Source organism: Ranitomeya variabilis, chromosome 6 (genome assembly GCF_051348905.1).
Source record: "Ranitomeya variabilis isolate aRanVar5 chromosome 6, aRanVar5.hap1, whole genome shotgun sequence".
NCBI lineage: Eukaryota > Metazoa > Chordata > Amphibia > Anura > Dendrobatidae > Ranitomeya > Ranitomeya variabilis.
In genome coordinates, this window is record NC_135237.1 from 297,315,376 (window position 1) to 297,334,161 (window position 18,786).

Sequence of the window (18,786 nt, forward strand, 5' to 3'; positions counted from 1 at the left end):
AGGGCATTGGAGAATTAGGTGTGGCAGTAAGTATGGTTTAATTTAGATCGAGTCTGTGTCTTTATTTCAATTAAAGGATTTTTTACTGGGTGTCTGTGTTTTCTTAACAATTTGACTATGGGGTTAGTAATGGGGGCATCTTATTGACACCTCTCTATTACTAACCTTGGGGCTTGATGTCACAAAAATGACATCAACCCCCACAATTATTACCCCACTTGCCACCACTACAGGGCCAATATCCATGGCCCCTTCCTAGGCTATTAATATCAGCCCACAGCTGTCTGCATAGCCTTTGCAGGTTTTTAATTATAGAGGAACCCCACTTCATTTTTAGGGGGATTCCCTATTTTAATAGCTAGTATAGGCTAAGTATACAGCTGTGAGCTGATATTAATAGCCTAGGAAGCTCCATGGGTATTACCCTCTTCCCAGGCTATAAACATCTGCCCCAGTCGCTGGCTTTCCCTCTGCTGGTAGCTAAATTTGCATGGGAACCCACACCATTTTTTTCTGTAAAATATTTTTTTATTAATGAAATACATGTACAGTAAGCTTAACACACACTGTACTATTTGTATTTGTCAGTGACATCTATATATCTACCCATTCTATTTGTATTTACCGCATGTAATTCTATCCTGTCAGCTCCTTCTATCTATTTTTCTGTGCAATATAAATACATATATATATATATATATATATATATATACTGTATATGTGCATGTGTCACTGACATGTATATATATATATATATATATATATATATATATATATATATATATAGTTTCAAAAAAAGAGGCAGCACTCCATTAGTCCAATATAAAATGTGCAGGGTTTAATTTACCCACATATTCAGGCAACGTTTCAGCTCCTAATGAGCTTTTCTCAAGCCAAGCTTGAGAAAAGCTCATTAGGAGCTGAAACGTTGCCTGAATAAGTGGGTAAATTAAACCCTGCGCGTTTTATATTGGACTAATGGAGTGCTGCCTCTTTTTTGAAACTTTATTGACTTGGATAATTGGAGGACTAGTTGTCTGGGGGCTTTGCACCTGAAGATAAGTATATTTTTCTTGTGCTGTTCCTTTTTTTCGTGATATATGTATATATATATATATATATATATATATATATATATATATATACTGTATGTATATATATATATATATATATTCTATGTGTATATTTCTGTTCTATCTATTCTATTCTAACCTGACAGTGTGATTTTACTGTACACTGCACATGAATTACCCGGTGCGTAAAAAACGGACAATAGTCGCATGCTGCTAGTGCTGTACGTTTTTTCTCGCACCCATAGACTTGCATTGGCAAGAATAGGCCGACATATGCATAAAATCACAGCAGCTGCGATTTCACTCTCACGTAGAATACGGCCAAGAATAACAATGATGATGTGAGCTTCCCCATAGATTAACACTGGTCCGAGTGCTATGTGATGTTTTCTCGCATAGCACTTGTCCATATTATACACTAATGTGACCCCGGCCTTGCATGAATGATTTGCATCTATTTTACCTTTTGACTTTGATAAAACAGTATAAGGGTATGTGTCCATGTTCAGGATTGCATCAGGATTTGGTCAGGATTTTACATCAGTATTTGTAAGCCAAAACCAGGAGTGAGTGATAAATGCAAAAGTGGAGCATATGTTTCTATTATACTTTTTCTCTAATTTTTCCACTCCTGGTTTTGGCTTACAAATACTGAGGAAAAATCCTGACCAAATCCTGAGGCAATCCTGAACATGGACACATACCCTAAGGCTATGTTCCCAGGTTTTGTTTTTGCAGCATTTTCTTCTTGCATGTTTTAATGCAAATTTTCAGATGTGTTTCACAGTACCAGCAAAGTCTATAAGATATCAGAAACCTCATGCACACATCTTGTTTTCTTTTCCTGACTGTTTTGTCAAAGAGCTGTGTTTTTGCAAAATGCAGCATGTCACTTCTTTCAGCATTTTGTAAGCATTTTGTCAGCGTTTTCACCCATTTATAGGAATGGGTGGTGCAAAAAACACTCCAAAAAATGCAAGTATCAGGTTTGAATTCCATTTTTTGTATGCACTAAACTTTTTCAGCATGCACAAGAAACGAATTTACCCTGAGATAAAAGCAGCAATAAAAATGCAGCAAAAAAGCAGAAAAAGCCAATGCTGTTCACAAACGATCTCCAACAAACCTCACTGAGCTCGAGCTGTTTGCCAAGGAAGAATGGGCAAGAATTTCAGTCTCTCAATGTACAAAACTGATAGAGACATACCCCAAGCGACCTACAGCTGTAATCGTAGCAAAAGGTGGCTCAATCTACTGTATTTTTGTGTGGCCGGGGTGGGGCTGCAAGCTACTTAAACTCCTGAAATGCTTCTATCCACTGCCAGCTGTAAGTTTCTATGAACTGAGGTCCATTGCTGTATTGTGGACATCGCTGATTTCGACCTGGGCTCATTCATTGACTATGCTTCTGCTGCTAGCTTGACCTCCTGGTACTGAACAGGCTACCAGACCATTCTCTTTCCTTTGGTTTGTTCCTCTGGACAGTAGTCCTTCCGTGAAAGCAAAGCAAACCAATGGACAAAGTTGTAAGACAAGATTCTTGTACAGGTGTTAAAGAGTGAAGTTCAGAGTTCCTTTGGTATCTGCCATATGGGGTGGTCAGTGTCAAGCCTGTCCTAGATAGCCTTTTTGTCAGACCTAACTATAAATTTCGTCCTGGGTAATATTTCAAGTGATTACAGTAAGCAAGAGATCGCAAACAAATGTTTGGCACTTTTAATGCAATATATTTGCAATATCTAGTTGCACTTTATCTTCTTTAAAATAATGCAGTTCTAAAAGGGATTAAACCATCAATGCAGATTTGTTTTTAAGCATTATTTCATAAGATTTGTAGTACCTTTTTCTCCAGCATAGTACATGGTAATGAGTTTCTCTCTGAATGAGGATAAAAATGTAATCATATAAATTGTTTACATCTGGAGCTTTTTCTATATTTCTCATCAATTCTATATACTGCTCTGCGCATTAAAGTAGCAATAAATTTGGGGATCTAGCCATGTAAGTTACCATTATCAGGAAGGAACATCATATGTTAATAACTAATCCTATAGGCAGTGGTACAGTAAGCTGCCATTAGCCATTCTGCTCTTTCAGTAATTTCCAGACAGTAAGCTTCTTTTTTATAGGATATTGTGTACTGGATCATTGAATTAGTCTTCTTTTTTAGTCAGTGTCTGTTGACTATTCACTTTCTCCTCTTCCTGGCTGGGCAGCTTCTTTTTCCTTTTTCTAAGCAGAATCCTCATCCTCAAAGCTAACATGACCCAGCCTGCACTCCTCTTAGCCCACCCACTTCACCCTCATCAGGTTTGCCAACTTGACTTTATATTTTTTTCTGGACAGCTTGCCAAAAAATCATGGGCATTTTAAAACCCAAAATAAATCCTCATTAATATAAGGGATACATTTTCTACAGCCCATTATTATGATATGACAACATCAGCTACATTCACTGTGAACTATAAAATGAAGATAATTATGGTAAAAATAATTTTTGTATAAGATTCTTCAACTTCAATAAAATCACAGATGCTTTACATTTATTTTACAAAAAAGTGCCCTATTTTTACATACTGCCCTGGAATCTGAGTTGTTGGCAACCCTTACTTTATTATCCGGGACTTTGTTCTGCATTGCTCTATTTCAGTGCTGGATCAGTGTCAGAGATCTAATTTGGGTTTTCTTGCCCTCCTCATTCTCATCAGCAGACCACAAATCACCTACACTGTGATCATTACATCCATAAGACTACCACGCATATTGCATGTTACTGTTGTAAGGGGGAGAAACTAACCAGGATTGCCTCATCCGTAATGGGTCCGGAACCGTCAGGTCTGTCACCTAGGATACAGGAGGGGAGCTTGGGATGTCCCTGCGCTCGAGAGAAGGGGGCATGGCTAGGCAGACAGTTAATATGCTTGCAGAAATTCAAACAGTTCAGGTGGGAACAGCAAGCGCGCGAGAGTCCTGTCAGAGTAGATCAGCTGTAAGGTGACAGGGCGGTGCTGACTGGAGCCAGGGATGAGCGGACGTGCTGACTGGAAACGACCAATGGGGACCCACTGAGACACCACAGATAACGCTGTCCTCGCTAACACTGCTGTCCCCGCTTACATCACGGACATTTAAGAGACTGCTGACTCAGCTGATGACGCTGACAAGACCACCCCGGATGGAAGTACTGACCGTGAAAGGCAAGGTCTGTGTATGGGATACAGGTGCTCATTGGTAAGGCACAGCGGACCGAGCTGGCCATTATAGAGTGTGTCGGGAAAGTGTCACAGGGTCCGGCAGTGCAGGGACTCTCACCACTGAGAGGACTATTCCTCATTCCTCCCTTCATCCTTTGGGGCCAGTGCCCAAGATAATACCACAGACTATCACCGCCATCACCAGGTTCACTAAGGGACATTGCCACCACCAGGACCACGGAGGACACTGCCATCATCAGGACCACAGGAGGACACTGTTAACACCAAGGAAGTTTCCTCCATTTTTTTCACAGAACTTTGACAGATCCTTTTTTTGTCACATAATCTAAACTTCCTCAGTCATGGGCAGGAGCACACCCGTGGCTGATGCCCAAAGTGTTAAGAGTATTATTTGTATTATTCTCCCGTTTGTTAAAAAACCTTCCCCTTATTAGTTCTCTCTGTATTAGGTATAACCTTGTTCCTTGTGTACATACCTACTTGCGAGGAGTAACTACTGTTTATTAAACCCCTTGTTAACCCTGGGTCTGCCTCCTGTCCATTGCTGCATCCCGCAACCTGCTTATACTGTATCTTACCCTACATTAGGATACTTGATCTGTTCCTTCTGTCTGCCACATACAGTATGAATCCACCATATGCCCACTTCGCAGTATGATGCCTATACAGCTGTTGCACACAGCATATTTCCACCACATCTCAAACACGGTATGATTCTACCACACACACCTTTACATACAGCATGATGGCCCCACATCATCCTCATTCAATATGTTGCCACAACATCCTCCAACACCCACACATTTCCAACATACAGTATGATGCCACCACATCCATAACATACAGCATGATTCCTCTCCCAGCATGATGCCCTACATTCCCCCATGTGATATGATGCCACCAAATACCATATAAAATGAAGTTCCAACATTGCCATATACAGTACGATGCTATTACATCCTGTCATACAGCATGATACCTCCACATCCCATGATACAGTATCATGCCACCACTTCTCTCATACAGTATGATGCCACTAAACTCCCCATAATTTAGGATGTCACCACATCTCCCTCTTACTAAATGTTGCCATCAGATCCCCCCAATACAGCATGATTTCCCCACACATCTTACACATGAAATAATGCCACCACATCTGCACCATACCTGTGTTGCCCCCACAGTGCTTAAACATGTACAGTATAATGCCTCCCACATAGATTATGGTGCCCCTACATAGGTTTACTGGTACCAGTGTACCTTGCAGATGTCCTTCCTCTGCACTGTGCATTTGCCAGCTAATGTAGCACAAATTTAACTTTCAGTATGCCTACCCTTGGTTAGGCAGCTGGGACTTGGTTAAAAATTAACATTGACACCCATTGAGAGTGTAGAGCGGAAGAGAAGAAAACATCACAGCAATCGTCACAGGAAGGAATATTGCATCCAACTTCCAAGAGTAGTCATGTGAGGAGTAGATGGGTGCACTTGAGGAGAGACAGATAGTTACTTCCTTCACACTAGTGCACTATACCTTTAAGGCCACACACTTAAAAGGAACCTGTCACATGAAAAAACTCTGAGGATGGGCTGGCTGTCAGTCACTGATGATGGTGTGGTTACAACTGCCACTCGCTATACACAAAGTGATGACTGAACCCGCGCCGGACTCACCCCTGTGACTGAAACCCGAATGCTACAGGGAGGAAGGCATCTAAGCTTCATCAACAGTATAAATACAAGTATTCAAAGTAACCTACCTGTATTTCTTTATTCTATCACTAAGCCATTGCTGATCCGCCATGAAGCTTTCATCGCTGTGTTCAGTTTCCTACCAGAAGAATTTTATCCAAGACTCAGTAGCGTAAATTTACATGTCCAGAAGCCAAAAGTGTTAAAGGACCAATTCCTAAACTAGATATATAGAGATGTAATTATATCTTTTCCAGTTCAAATCACCAACTACCTCACTGGTAACCCAGGCGCCCACATTAAAGCCACATTGAATGTGGACAGTGAGATGAAAACTAATTTCTATGAATAAACTGTATCCCGCAGAAGTGAATGTAGAACATGTCATCCAACATTCACCTCAGGCTTTGCACTTAATGAGTTTCCGATTTAGCATATCATTATAGAAGACAATTATGCAATGTATGAGATACTGACACTGAAATAATTATGTGCTGCAGACAGGTGCCAGATATCAATGGGAACTGTCACAATTGCATTGTTCAATCATCAAAATGTTCAATATATAGCCACAAAATCAGAATGCATACAGGGAAAATGCATTGTCGTCGTGGCCTTATTAATTCCAATAGTCAAAGTGACGACAAAAAAGGGTTGTAGAAAAATCACATATAATCGTGCTAAAGGAATTGTGTCAGCAGTTTTATTTATTTTTTTAGTCTTATTATTTACAATTAAAGATGAGAAATGTAATATACAGGATCCTGGGCCAGCGCCCTCGCCAATATTCCATGGCCTTTGGACACAGCCATGTGAACTGTCTCATAAGGCCGGGGTCAGACTTGCTAGTGTTATGTGAGAATCTCGCACATGTCTCTAGCATCGATACCGACGCTGCCACCGGCATTCGGGACCGGAGTGTGCGGGTATTGATGCCCGAGTTTCTCGCATTACACTCGCAAGTGTGACCCCGGCCTAGCGGTGGGAATCCCCATCACCTCTTATGATTTGTACCTCTTATGTAACGTCACCATTGAGGCATGATGTGGCCTACTAACAAGAAGATGCGCTGCAGATGCTCACAGGTAGGAGGTGGCTCGCAGGGCACAAAATGCAAACGTGGCCACTGAACCAGGGTCCTGTAGATTTATTTGCCCATCTCTATGATCTATTTTTTAAAAAGTAATAGTAATCTAAAATCTTGAATTTCTATTGGGCCACTTAGACTAATACTAAACTCGTCCTGTTCACTTCAAACATTTTTCTTATTACAATCAGAAATTAGATTGCAAATAAATGGCAAAACCTCTATGAGCAGGTGATACTAAGGGGTACACCATTCATAATAAGTGACAATGGCCATGGCTCTCTCTATCCTCCCTTAAGCATGACCCAAGCATGGGTAAAAAAATCTCCAGTAGAAGTCAATGAGTCAAAGTTAGCCTATTTCCATCAAGATTGTTGTGCTTGCCATACAGAACAGGAAGTATGAGACCAGCATTCAAATTCCGACTTCAGATTGCTTTTAATGAAGATATGGAATTATCAAAAAACCCACATAATAACTTGATTTAAAGAAAATGTGTCACCACGTTTTTTCTACCCATTTCAGAGAGCAGCATACTGTGGGGGCAGAGATCCTAAATCCAGTGTTGCATCACTTACTGAGCTGCTTGCTGCGGTTTTGATAAAAACATAGTATTATATTCTTCAGTTCTACCATTTCTCTGAATGCTGAGCTCTGTATAACCCTGGCACACCACTAATTGATAAATGTCTGTATATTGTATATTGTGCAGAGGCAGAAAGCTGCCTATCTGTGGTAGTTGCATGATTATACAGAGCTCATGAATATGGAGGACTGCATGGGGCAGGTTTATTAGTCCTCTAATAATAATCTCCTGGTAACAATAGAGTGATTTAATCTAAAACTAGACCAAGTAGATAAGTGATGCATCGCTAGAATCAGGGTCTCTGTCCCTACATTATGTTTCTCTCATATTGGGTGGCAAAAACTTGGTGTCTGGTGCCCTTTAAACAATAATAATTTTGTCACAATACACCCAGTTTAATCATGTGCTTGCTAGAAAGACCCTGACAATAACACTAAAGTTTGGAGAAAGTCATTACCCGAGGAGTGGTGGAGGTAGTGAAAAAACTGCAGATTAACCAAAGTGACTCATTTCTATGTGATCCCGTCCTGCACAGCTGACATTCTGGCTCTGGCATTTTATACACCTGCAAAATCTGAGCCGCATAACATCAATATGTAACACTTTGTGCGATATACAAACAGTAACATCTACATAAGCATCACTGAGAAAAAAGGGAATGAAACAGTAATCTTTATTCACACTTTTATTACACATAAAAAAATGTACGTATGGAAGACACACACAGGATAGCTAACTGCACAACAGCCAAGAACATCATTGGAGAAATGAAAGCGTGTGCAGGAAAAAGCTGCTCATAATTGGGAAATATTGCACAATGGCCAATTCCCCTGAAATGACAATAAAAATCCCTGGACATGAAGAGATTGCCCCATGTATCAGACATATAGCCATTATACAGAACCATACCAACCAGAAGTACAGGCAGAACCCTGATCTACATTTTACTGCAGCTTCTTTACACCGGCCATTGTGCATTATTTCTCCAATGAGAAGCCTTTCTCTGCATAGACTTTCATTACTCTTAGATTGCAGTTTGTATACCAGTTTTATGTGCAAGTGAATATTCTGTGTTTCCTATCTAGATTTTATTACCTATTAAGTTTCTGTTTTTCAAACCGTTAAGAAAAATGTCTATATTTTGATTACAATTGTTCTCAGTGCTAGACAGTTAACTATCTCCTTCCACTGAATTAAAGATTGATGACCTCACCAAGGCCATTGTACCAGTCTCCAAGGCCCTGTAGAATATTTTTTTTATGTGGGTATATGGGTCTGGAGCATGGTGAAGGTCTGGCAAATATTGAGGAAAAATGACTACTGTGGAAGGGTATTAGGCCGGTGTCACACTACCGTAGAATACGGACAAGTGCTATGCGAGAAAACCACTAACTCGGACCACTGTTAATCTATAGAGCAGCTCACATCATCGTATTTTTTCTCAGGCGTATTTGCATGCTGCCTATGGGTGCGACAAAAACTCAGAAACCACCATCAGTCTAGCTTGCGACAAATATGCACACATTTCCCTCATTTCAGCCCATTGAGCCATGAAATTCAATGGGGAAAAGCAGTGAGGGATCCCATGAAATTTTTCAATCTCTCTGATGAAAATTTGCATCAATGTCTTAGCGTTAGGTAAAGCGGGTAGCACAATGAAATGAGACATTTTACTGAATCTGTCCACCACTACAAAAGTTAAAGTATTACTTGCCAACATGGGTAGATCAGTGATAAAATCGATTGATAAATGAGTTCAAGGTCTACTGGTAATCGCCAATAGCTGGAGAGACCCAGACGGACAAGTATGAGAGGTTTTAGAAAGCGCACAGAAACTGTATGCGGTTAAATTCTCTTGAACATCCTGATGTACCCCTGACCATTAAAAATGCTGAGTAAGAAGATATATCCTGGTGTTATTACAAGGATGTCCTGCCACAGGTACAAAACATTTACCTAACAGACAGGCATCAGGGGCATGCCCCTGAGCCTCAATAACCTTTTAATCAAGATCGGAGCATAAAGATGGAATAACCACTCCTTTTTGTAGTACAAGAACCAGTTCACAATTAACTCCACCTCAAGGAAAACAGCGAAATAAGGTATCCGCCTTAATGTTCTTGTTCCCTGGCCTATATGTAGCAAAAAAAGTTAAACCTGTAGAAGAACAAATTCTCATCTTGCCTGACTAGGCGTTAAACATTTTGCAGACTCTAAATATGCAAGATTCTTACGATCCGTGAATACCAAAACCCCTCCAGAAAATGACTCCACTCTTCAAAAGCCCACTTAATTGCGAAGAGTTCCATGTTGCCAAAGTCATAATTTTTATCCACAGATGACAGTTTTTTACAAAAGTCCATGGTTATTGGCCTTTCCTGAGCCAAAAAATAGAAGCTCTCAGCCGAACCAAAATTGGCACATCACATGAGATATGACAATTCTATTGCTTTACCAGGCTAATCCCTATGCCCTGTTGCAATGGCATTCGGGGTAATAAATAGGTTTGATGAAAGCTGTTATTTGTTTATCAGATACCCCCTGTTGTGAATTCTGGTCTCGAACTCCCTCCGGTGGTTATGAATGGTACTTCGGTGAGTTCTGTCCATGGACTCCCTCTGGTGGCTGTGAGTGGAGCTGCTGGCTCTGAGGTTCTTTCCTCAGCTGACCTCGTTTGGTTCTAGGCTGCTGCTCTATTTAACTCCACTTAGATCGTTACTTGATGCCAGCTGTCAATGTTCTAGTACTGGTTCAGTTCTCTCTTGGATCTTTCAGATGACCTGTCTACTCCAGCAAAAGCTAAGTCCCTGCTAGCTTATTTGTTTACCACTGTTTTTCTTGTCCAGCTTGCTATCATGATTTTGCCCAGCTAGCTGGAAGCTCTGGGATGCAGAGTGGCACCTCCACGCCGTGAGTCGGTGCGGGGGTCTCTTTTGCACACTCTGCGTGGTTTTTTGGTAGTGTTTTATGCTGACCGCAAAGATACCTTTTCTATCCTCAGTCTGTTTAGTTAAGTCTGGCCTCCTTTGCTGAAACCTATTTCATTCCTGTGTTTGTGACTTCCATCTTAACTCACAGTCAATATTTGTGGGGGGCTGCTTATTTCTTTGGGGAATTTCTCTGAGGCAAGTTAGGCTTTATTTTCTATCTTTAGGGGTAGTTACCTCTTAGGCTGTGAAGAGACGTCTAGGCAGAGTCAGGTACGCTCCACGGCTATTTCTAGTTGTTTGTGATAGGATTAGGGGTTGCGGTCAGCAGAGCTCCCACTTCCCAGAGCTTGTCCTGTATTACTAGTTTGCTCTTCAGGTCATTCCTAGTGCTCCTAACCACCAGGTCATCATCACAACCCCCATTACAAACCTCATAGTGAAAATAAATAAATACACACACAAAGAAAAGTCCTTTATTTGTAAAAATTACTCCCAGACAATTACCATCATTTACTCATTCATTGTCATAAAAATATAATGTATCCTCATCTGTCCACCGTAAATCAATAACAAGGAGGTCCCACGACAATCCCCAACTCTGCTAAATCCGTATGCTGTGATATCAGTAACATGACAGCTCATCAATACAGACGAAACACAGTGAGAGTAGTGTGAGAACGTGGCTGCAATGGCAAGCAATTACGTAATTAATGTTACTGCAGGTCACACGGTAACCTCTGTGTAAGTGCTGTGTGAGCTGGCCTGCGAACTGCGGTAACTTTACTGACGTCACTGCCAGTAAAGCAACAGAATTGGCGCATCTATTTTTTGGCTCGAGAAGGGCCAATTACCATGGACCTTCCAAGCCTGATAAAAGAAACCTGCAGATGTCTGCTTTATCTGTGCTGGTTTTAAATTATAGGGGGGACCCCACGCCATTTATTTTACTTAATTATTTATTTAATGCGCTTTAGTTCTCATGGCGTGAGTGGTGACATCTGTAAGGTTACCGCAGTGCAAAGGCCGATTCACAAAGATGATAGCATCAAAACCTATGCCTGTAACCTTCAGTAGCCATAATTGCGTCACCTCTTGCACTGCAGCCGGGTTCTCACTCTACTCTCATTGATTTCTGGCTGTCGTGGTGAGCTGTCATGTTACTGATGTCACCGCTCACCACAGCACTTGGATGTATTAGAGTCATGGAATGCCATGAACCTTCTTGTTATAGATTTACAGTGAACCCCTGTGAATTACTTTTATTTGTATTGTAATAAATGGGTAAATGAGGCTAATTGCCATGGAATGATTTTTACAATTAAAATGTAATAATAAAATTTTCTTTGTTTGTGTTAGCTAGGAATTGGGTGTCTGATAAACAACACCTCTCCATTACTTACCCCTGAACTGTACATCAGCAGCTGACATCTATCTATTATCTATCTATCTTTCTGTATCTTTGCACATCTAACACCTAAACATCTGTCATCTGTATTCTTCATTCTATTTCAGTACTTGTCACACTGATGAAGCACACGGATGGCACATGGATGGTACACATGAACACACGGACACAGACATACGTACATGCGAATGACACATGGATGGTGTCACAATGACACATGGATGACACATAGACATGGACCATGTTCCTCATTGGTACTGGTTTTTCTGGTACCGGAATTTTCAGGATGTGTGAAGGTGGCCTTAGTGTGATTGACCAGTGATAAGATATAGCTGGCAACCTGTCCTGCTGAACTACAACTACACATTTTTTTCATATATGATATACTAGAAAGTAGCCCCGGTATGTTTTACAAGAAAAAAGTGTGAAATGAGTGTAAGAGATGGTGTGCTTGTGTGTCACAAGCAACCATACTGAGTTTTTGCACTTTTACAATTCTTTTTGTGAAGTGGAGAATAATTGCTCTTTAAAAATGGAAAAGGTCATAAGGTCAAGACCATAATCTTATTTCAACTCAACTGGACAAAAGAAAAAAATGCGTGTCCCACTTTTCTACAATGCTAAATTCTATTTTCATAATAAATTATAATAAAAACGTAAAGAAAATTACTTGCCAAGATGTCTTGACAAAGTTTAACTTAATATGACTTGTCTCCAGAGGATCCAGAGAAATAAGCAATCATCTCCATCCCACAGAAAAATGCCCATGGTCACAATTCAGCTGCGGATCAACATTTTAGTCTACTTGTTTTTATTTACTGTACAACAATGGAAGAAGCTGCATGAATCACGGCGCCACCTCATTAGTTTTCACGTTTCATTTAAAGGAAGGCCTTGCTCACAATCCATTGCCTTAGTAATGTCAATGGTAATTTCATCATTGGTTTTGTGCAATACGTATGTTCGTGTTCTTATGCATCTATAAAGCAAGATTGTGACATTGCCCTTGTACGAGTTAACATAAAAATATGAACCATGAAAAACTAACAGTAATCAAGTCTGATAGAAGTATTCCTTAGGCTAGCTTCAGCTGGAATTATAAAGAAGACATTTTTCACCTAAGAATAATGACCCAGTTTAAGGTCCCTCACCATATTGTCCTGGTAACACAAGCCTGTCTGCATCATTAATAACTTTAGAGGCAGACAAAATCACGAACTTATATTCTTCAATGACTCAGAATTCCAGACAATGATGATGCTTTTCTTTGCCTCCACAGAAGGCCATGTCTGCCTAAGCTATTGAGTTATTTATTATCATTCTGGACTCAATTGCTATCTTACTTTTCATCTTATTATTAACTCTATCTTGTTTTACCTAAAAGGAAATATAATAAAAATGTAACCAAAAGCAACACAGAGACATGTCTGCAGTTATATACATGTGGAAATTGCCTCTTCTGAGAAAAAGAGGACTTAACTCTATAGCGCCACCTGTTGGAAGTAGCGATCCTACAAGTAACAATCAACCCTCTAACGAGTCGTGCAATATGACTTAGGATAAAAGCCAAATCAGTATCTCAATTCGCAGCCTAGCTTTGCGAATTGAGATACTGATTTGGCTTTTATCCTAAGTCATATTGCACGACTCGTTGGAGGGTTGATTGTGACTTGTAGGATCGCTACTTCCAACAGGTGGCGCTATAGAGTTAAGTCCTCTTTTTCTCAGAAGAGGCAATTTGCATATTTAATTTCCCAGAGGAGCATTGTACGGCAAATAAGCCTCCTTACCTTGACAAGCCAGATGGTATGTTACTCTCCATAAGGAGAAACGTTACCCGTTATATACATGCTATTTTTCTGATTTTTTCACAGAATTAAAGCAATTGTAAAAATGTATGCTACCCAAAAAGTGGAAAACATTCTGCTATAGCAACTAAAACAAGATGAGGTCAGTGGTTGGATGTATGTATTGTAGCGTTTCACCCGCTACGGGTCTTGGGGATACTCGCTTGGCAGCAGGATAAACACTTCAGGCACGATATCTCACACATATCAGTCCATATGGTTTATTCAAACTCCGCATAAACCAGACAGGGTACAGTCCATTTCATTACAGCCATGAAACATTAGACAGTTCACGTAGCAGATAGGCTTCTTTGCTGTATATTATAATCCCGTTGTCCGGGGTTACCTCTCAGAAGTTCCACTCCTTACACTGACTTCAGGTCAGTCCCAGGTCCTCAACACAGACCGTCCAGGTCTACGGTCTCCAGGTGCTTCCAGGACGACTCCACTCCCAGGAGTCTCCAACACCAACCGTCCGTGCTATGTCCAGCATGCAGGTTCTCCAGCCTGGAATGGTCTCTGTGTGCTTCCAGGACGTCCCCACTTGGAACCGTCCAACACACAGGCCATTCTGCAGTGTCCTGCAAGGACACACGGAAGTGTGTCCACCCTGGCAGACACTCACTCAATCTCTCCCACCATGTGCTACACACACCTCCTTTACATAGGTGTAACCACACCCAGGTACCTGTCACATGGCTAGTCAGGTGAGCGTGACATCACCACAGGTCCTTACACACAAAACCATCTTACGTGTTCAGACACGCCTCTTTGGCTGGGTTTGTAGGTGACTGAACCCACCCATCTCTCCAATAACCTGGAAGCCTTCCCAATGTAAACAAACCCCTCAGCAGTAGATCTGCTTGAGCAAAACATACCCAGCCTTCCATCACAGGGCCACCCACCTCTGCGATACATACCATCCATCATTCACATGACCAGTCGCTATGCTACAGTATATTTAATTACCGCTCCATAGCTAGTTTTAAATCTGGAGATAAGTGGATCAATTAGCTGCGGATTGACTTAAAATAAAAATGTCCTGAAATTCGAAGATCTCAAAGAATGGGTTTTTCATTTCATGCAAGGCCGCACAGACTAACCAATAATGCTTTGCAGTTATCAAATAGCATAAGCTCTGACACAACCAATCAAGCACTAGCAGCCACTATAAAAGATGAGGGCAGGCCAAGCAGTGAGCATGTTAAGTTCTTATAGCTTAGGGATAGGAGATCAGAGAACACAATTTGGTTGCAGGAAAGAATAATTTGGGTTCATGGAGATTTGGGCCAACCTTTCTGTCAGCTGCAGGTTCTACAAAAGAGATGGGGAGGGCTCAATAGGGAGGGTGCAGCTGTGCATTGAGAAAACATGAAACAAAATTAATTAATTGGAGGCTCTTATGTCTGCCACAGAATATGATGTGGTAGGCATTGCGGAAACCTGGCTTGACGGAAGCCATGACTGGATGAAAAACGTAGAGGGTTACAATACATTCAGAAAGGACAGGAAAGACAAAAAAGAGGGAGGGGTGTGTATTTTTATTAAAATTAAGACATGTGCTTAATGATGACATTGGGGGGAGCTGCGACAATGCAGAATTAGTGTGGGTAAATGTACATAGGGACAGCAATAATGGAAAGCTGCTAATTGGAGTTTGCTATAAGCCTCCTAATATAGCTGGAGAGGTAGAGGATTAAATGTTGCAATTAAATTAAATTAAATTATAAAAGGCAGAAAACAATAATAGGGTTCTTATTATGGGGCATTTTAACTACTCAATCATTCAATATAACATAGAATCTTCTGGTTGTGCTAAAAGCTGCAAGTTCTTATCTGCAATTCAAGACAATTACCTCTTTCAGTTGGTAAATGAATCAACCTGGGGAGATCAACTGGTTCTTATTTTGTCAAATAGACCAGATTCAATTTTAGTTCTACAGGTCAGGTGAATTTGGGATGCAGTGACCATACTATGGTAGGTATCAATGCACTCTATTTCTCTATCACAGAGAAAATGCAAAAAAATGAAACTTTAGGAACGCTGATTTCGACAAATTAAAGGAAGAGCTTAATAGTGTAGACTGGGACCATGTGAAGGTAACTAGGGTTACCGAGTGTAAATGGGGCTTGTTTAAGGAAATACTACTGGAATCCCATAGAAAACTGTCTGTCTGGAAATAAAATGCCCTGGAGTAAAAAGAAACAATTATGGATACATACTACATTACAAGGTTTAATATAACAAAAACAAAGGCATTCAAAATCTTGAAGGATGAGAATACAGAAATAGTATTTCAGGAGTAAAAAGATATCGATAAGAAGTGTAAAAAAGAAATCAAGCGAGCAAAGTTATCCACAAAAAAACATATCACCAGCAACATTAAAATAAATCTCAAAAATATATAAATACTTCAATGTAAAAAAAAACCAAACAGATGGTATAGGCCCCTTAAAAGATGATAATAAGATAATTATAGAGGACAAAGAAAAGGCTGACTGTTCCAGGGGTAAATCAACAACACAAAAATCAAAGTTCACCACCTGATATAACTAATTTAATACAAGAAGTACACCTGAGCAAGTTAAAAATTGACAAATTCCCTGGCCCATCCAGATGTCGTTTATCCACGCATATTGAGTGAATTCAGCTCAGTAATTGACAGACCAATGTATCTCATATTCTTAGACTGTCTTTTAGCAGGGGTGGCACCACAGGATTATTGGATGGCTCACATGGTACCGATGTTTACAAAAGGTAGGAAGATGGATCTAGGCAACTACTAACCGGTCTGACATCAGTAGTGTGCAGTTTCTGAGGGCATTATAAGAGATGACCTGCAGAGATGTATTGCAGACAATAATATAATAACTGACAACCAGCGTAGATTCATGAAAGATAAGTCATGTCTAACCAACATGTATGGTTTCTATGAGGAGGTACATGCAAATCTGAATACTGGAAGTGCAGCTGATCTGATTTATCTGGACTTTGTAAAGGCATTTGATGCTGTACCACATAACAGGCTAATATTGAAGATACAGAAGAAGGGAAATTATAGGCAGACGGGTAAGGAATTGGCTATGGAATGAGTCATCTTAAATAGTACGTTTTCTAAATAGGATATAGTCATCAGTGGGATACCGCAGGGATCAGTACTAAGACCAATTCTTATTAACCTCTTTATTAATGACCTTGTGGGTGGGATTATGAGTAAACTGTCAGTCTTTGCTGATGACACTAAACTATATAGGATATTAAAATCTGACCTTGCCATTGCAATATTGCATATACAATAAATGGGAGTATACTTGGGACAAAAGCACAGGAGAAAGACTTGGTTATTCTGGTTATGCTGAGCAGCAGTACTCAATGTCAAGAAGCAGCAGCTAACGCAAACAAGATTTTAGGTTGAATAAAAGAGAGAAAATCCCGCAATCCCAAAGTATTATTACCCCTTTAAAAATCACTGGTGAGGCCACATCTAGAATATGGGATCCAGTTTTGGGCTCCGCATTTTAAAAAGGATATTCCTAAGTTAGAGTCAGTTCAATATAGATTATTACAATGGATGGAAGGCCTCCCATTTGAGGAGAGGTTGAAAAATTTGGGCTTGCTTAGCTAAGAAAAAAAGTCGCCTCAGAGGACATCTCATTTATCTGTATAAATGCAGGTGAAGTCACGATGAAGGACCTAATCCTTCTAAAGACCATACTAAGGACCAGGAGGCGTTCATTACGAGTGGAAGAAAGGCGATTCCAGCAGCTAAATTGAAATGGTTCTTTACAGTTAGAGCCCTATCACAAGAGCTAGTAATTTGCAGACACTATAACAGCTTTTAAAAAGGGGTCGAATGATTTCCTCAATATACATAACATTTTGGATTATAGGTAATTTAGTGACAAAATGTACAATTGATGGAGAAAGGTTGAACTTGATGGGCCTAGGTCTTTTTCAACACCTATGTAACTTTATTTTATTGTAGTGCACTACTGCAGCGTGAAACACATTGAAAATGGAAATAGCAGTCTCATTTTATGAATAAAACTTCAACTGATAGGGAGGTACTGGACGTACATACTCAGTGTGACTGTGATTTGATTGATCTGCAATATACTGCAGTAAGAATATATTAATACAAAGGTTTTTGATTCTTAACACTGTGCAAACAAGAAGGGCAGTTTAATTCCACTCTCTCCTAATTTTTCTATGGCAGCAAAAGCCTGAAACAAAGGACTGTGTGACAGAGAAAGTGTGCTTTCTTCATTGTGGGATATGTAGACCATATTTTTTTCATTCAAAAATGTAAAAGTCTCCAAATTTCAGAAATTATCTAATAATATCTACATTGCAATTGGGCATGTATTTAAACCCAAAACATTTTTTGCACACTTTGTTATAATTGTCCTAAATTTTACCCGTACATGGCACCCACATACTGCTGTTACTATCTGTTTTCCCCTTTCCAGATAGGAGATGGTCACTTGAACACCAATAAGTGTGAGTCTGCATTAAAGAGCTTAAACATGAGCTCAATACAATCCTCGGAAACTTCAAAGTGTCATACATCAATCAAATTTTGGGGGAAAAATTTGACAAAGCTGGTAATATCGTATTTCAAAAGATCTGTTCATCTGTAGTCAATACCATTGTATCTGCCACCACCTTTAGTCATAGCACATAGATTTATATTTCTGAAATCATATTCATTGTGAGCAGCATAAATCTATATGCATTAAGATCTATGTGGTGTTAGCAGTATGTAAGCACATTTTTATATTTTACTTATAGGGGAATTATAGTTTGTAAGCAACCTTCTCTGCGGCCCTCAATCTAATTTTCAACTGACTCAGCTATAGAGAGGATATTAGCTCCTATGATGTTTCCCATGCACAAAACTTATGGAAGAGGGGCGATAGGGTAAAATACAACTTTACTGCATTTGCGCTT

General features: G+C 40.0%; 1 protein-coding gene across 1 annotated transcript in view; it reads right to left on the reverse strand.

Annotated features, from left to right (window-relative positions):
* CDH12 (cadherin 12) overlaps window positions 1–18,786 on the reverse strand; it is a 1,379,166-nt gene that overhangs the window by 121,236 nt on the left and 1,239,144 nt on the right. The gene's annotated exons all lie outside the window — the stretch shown is intronic.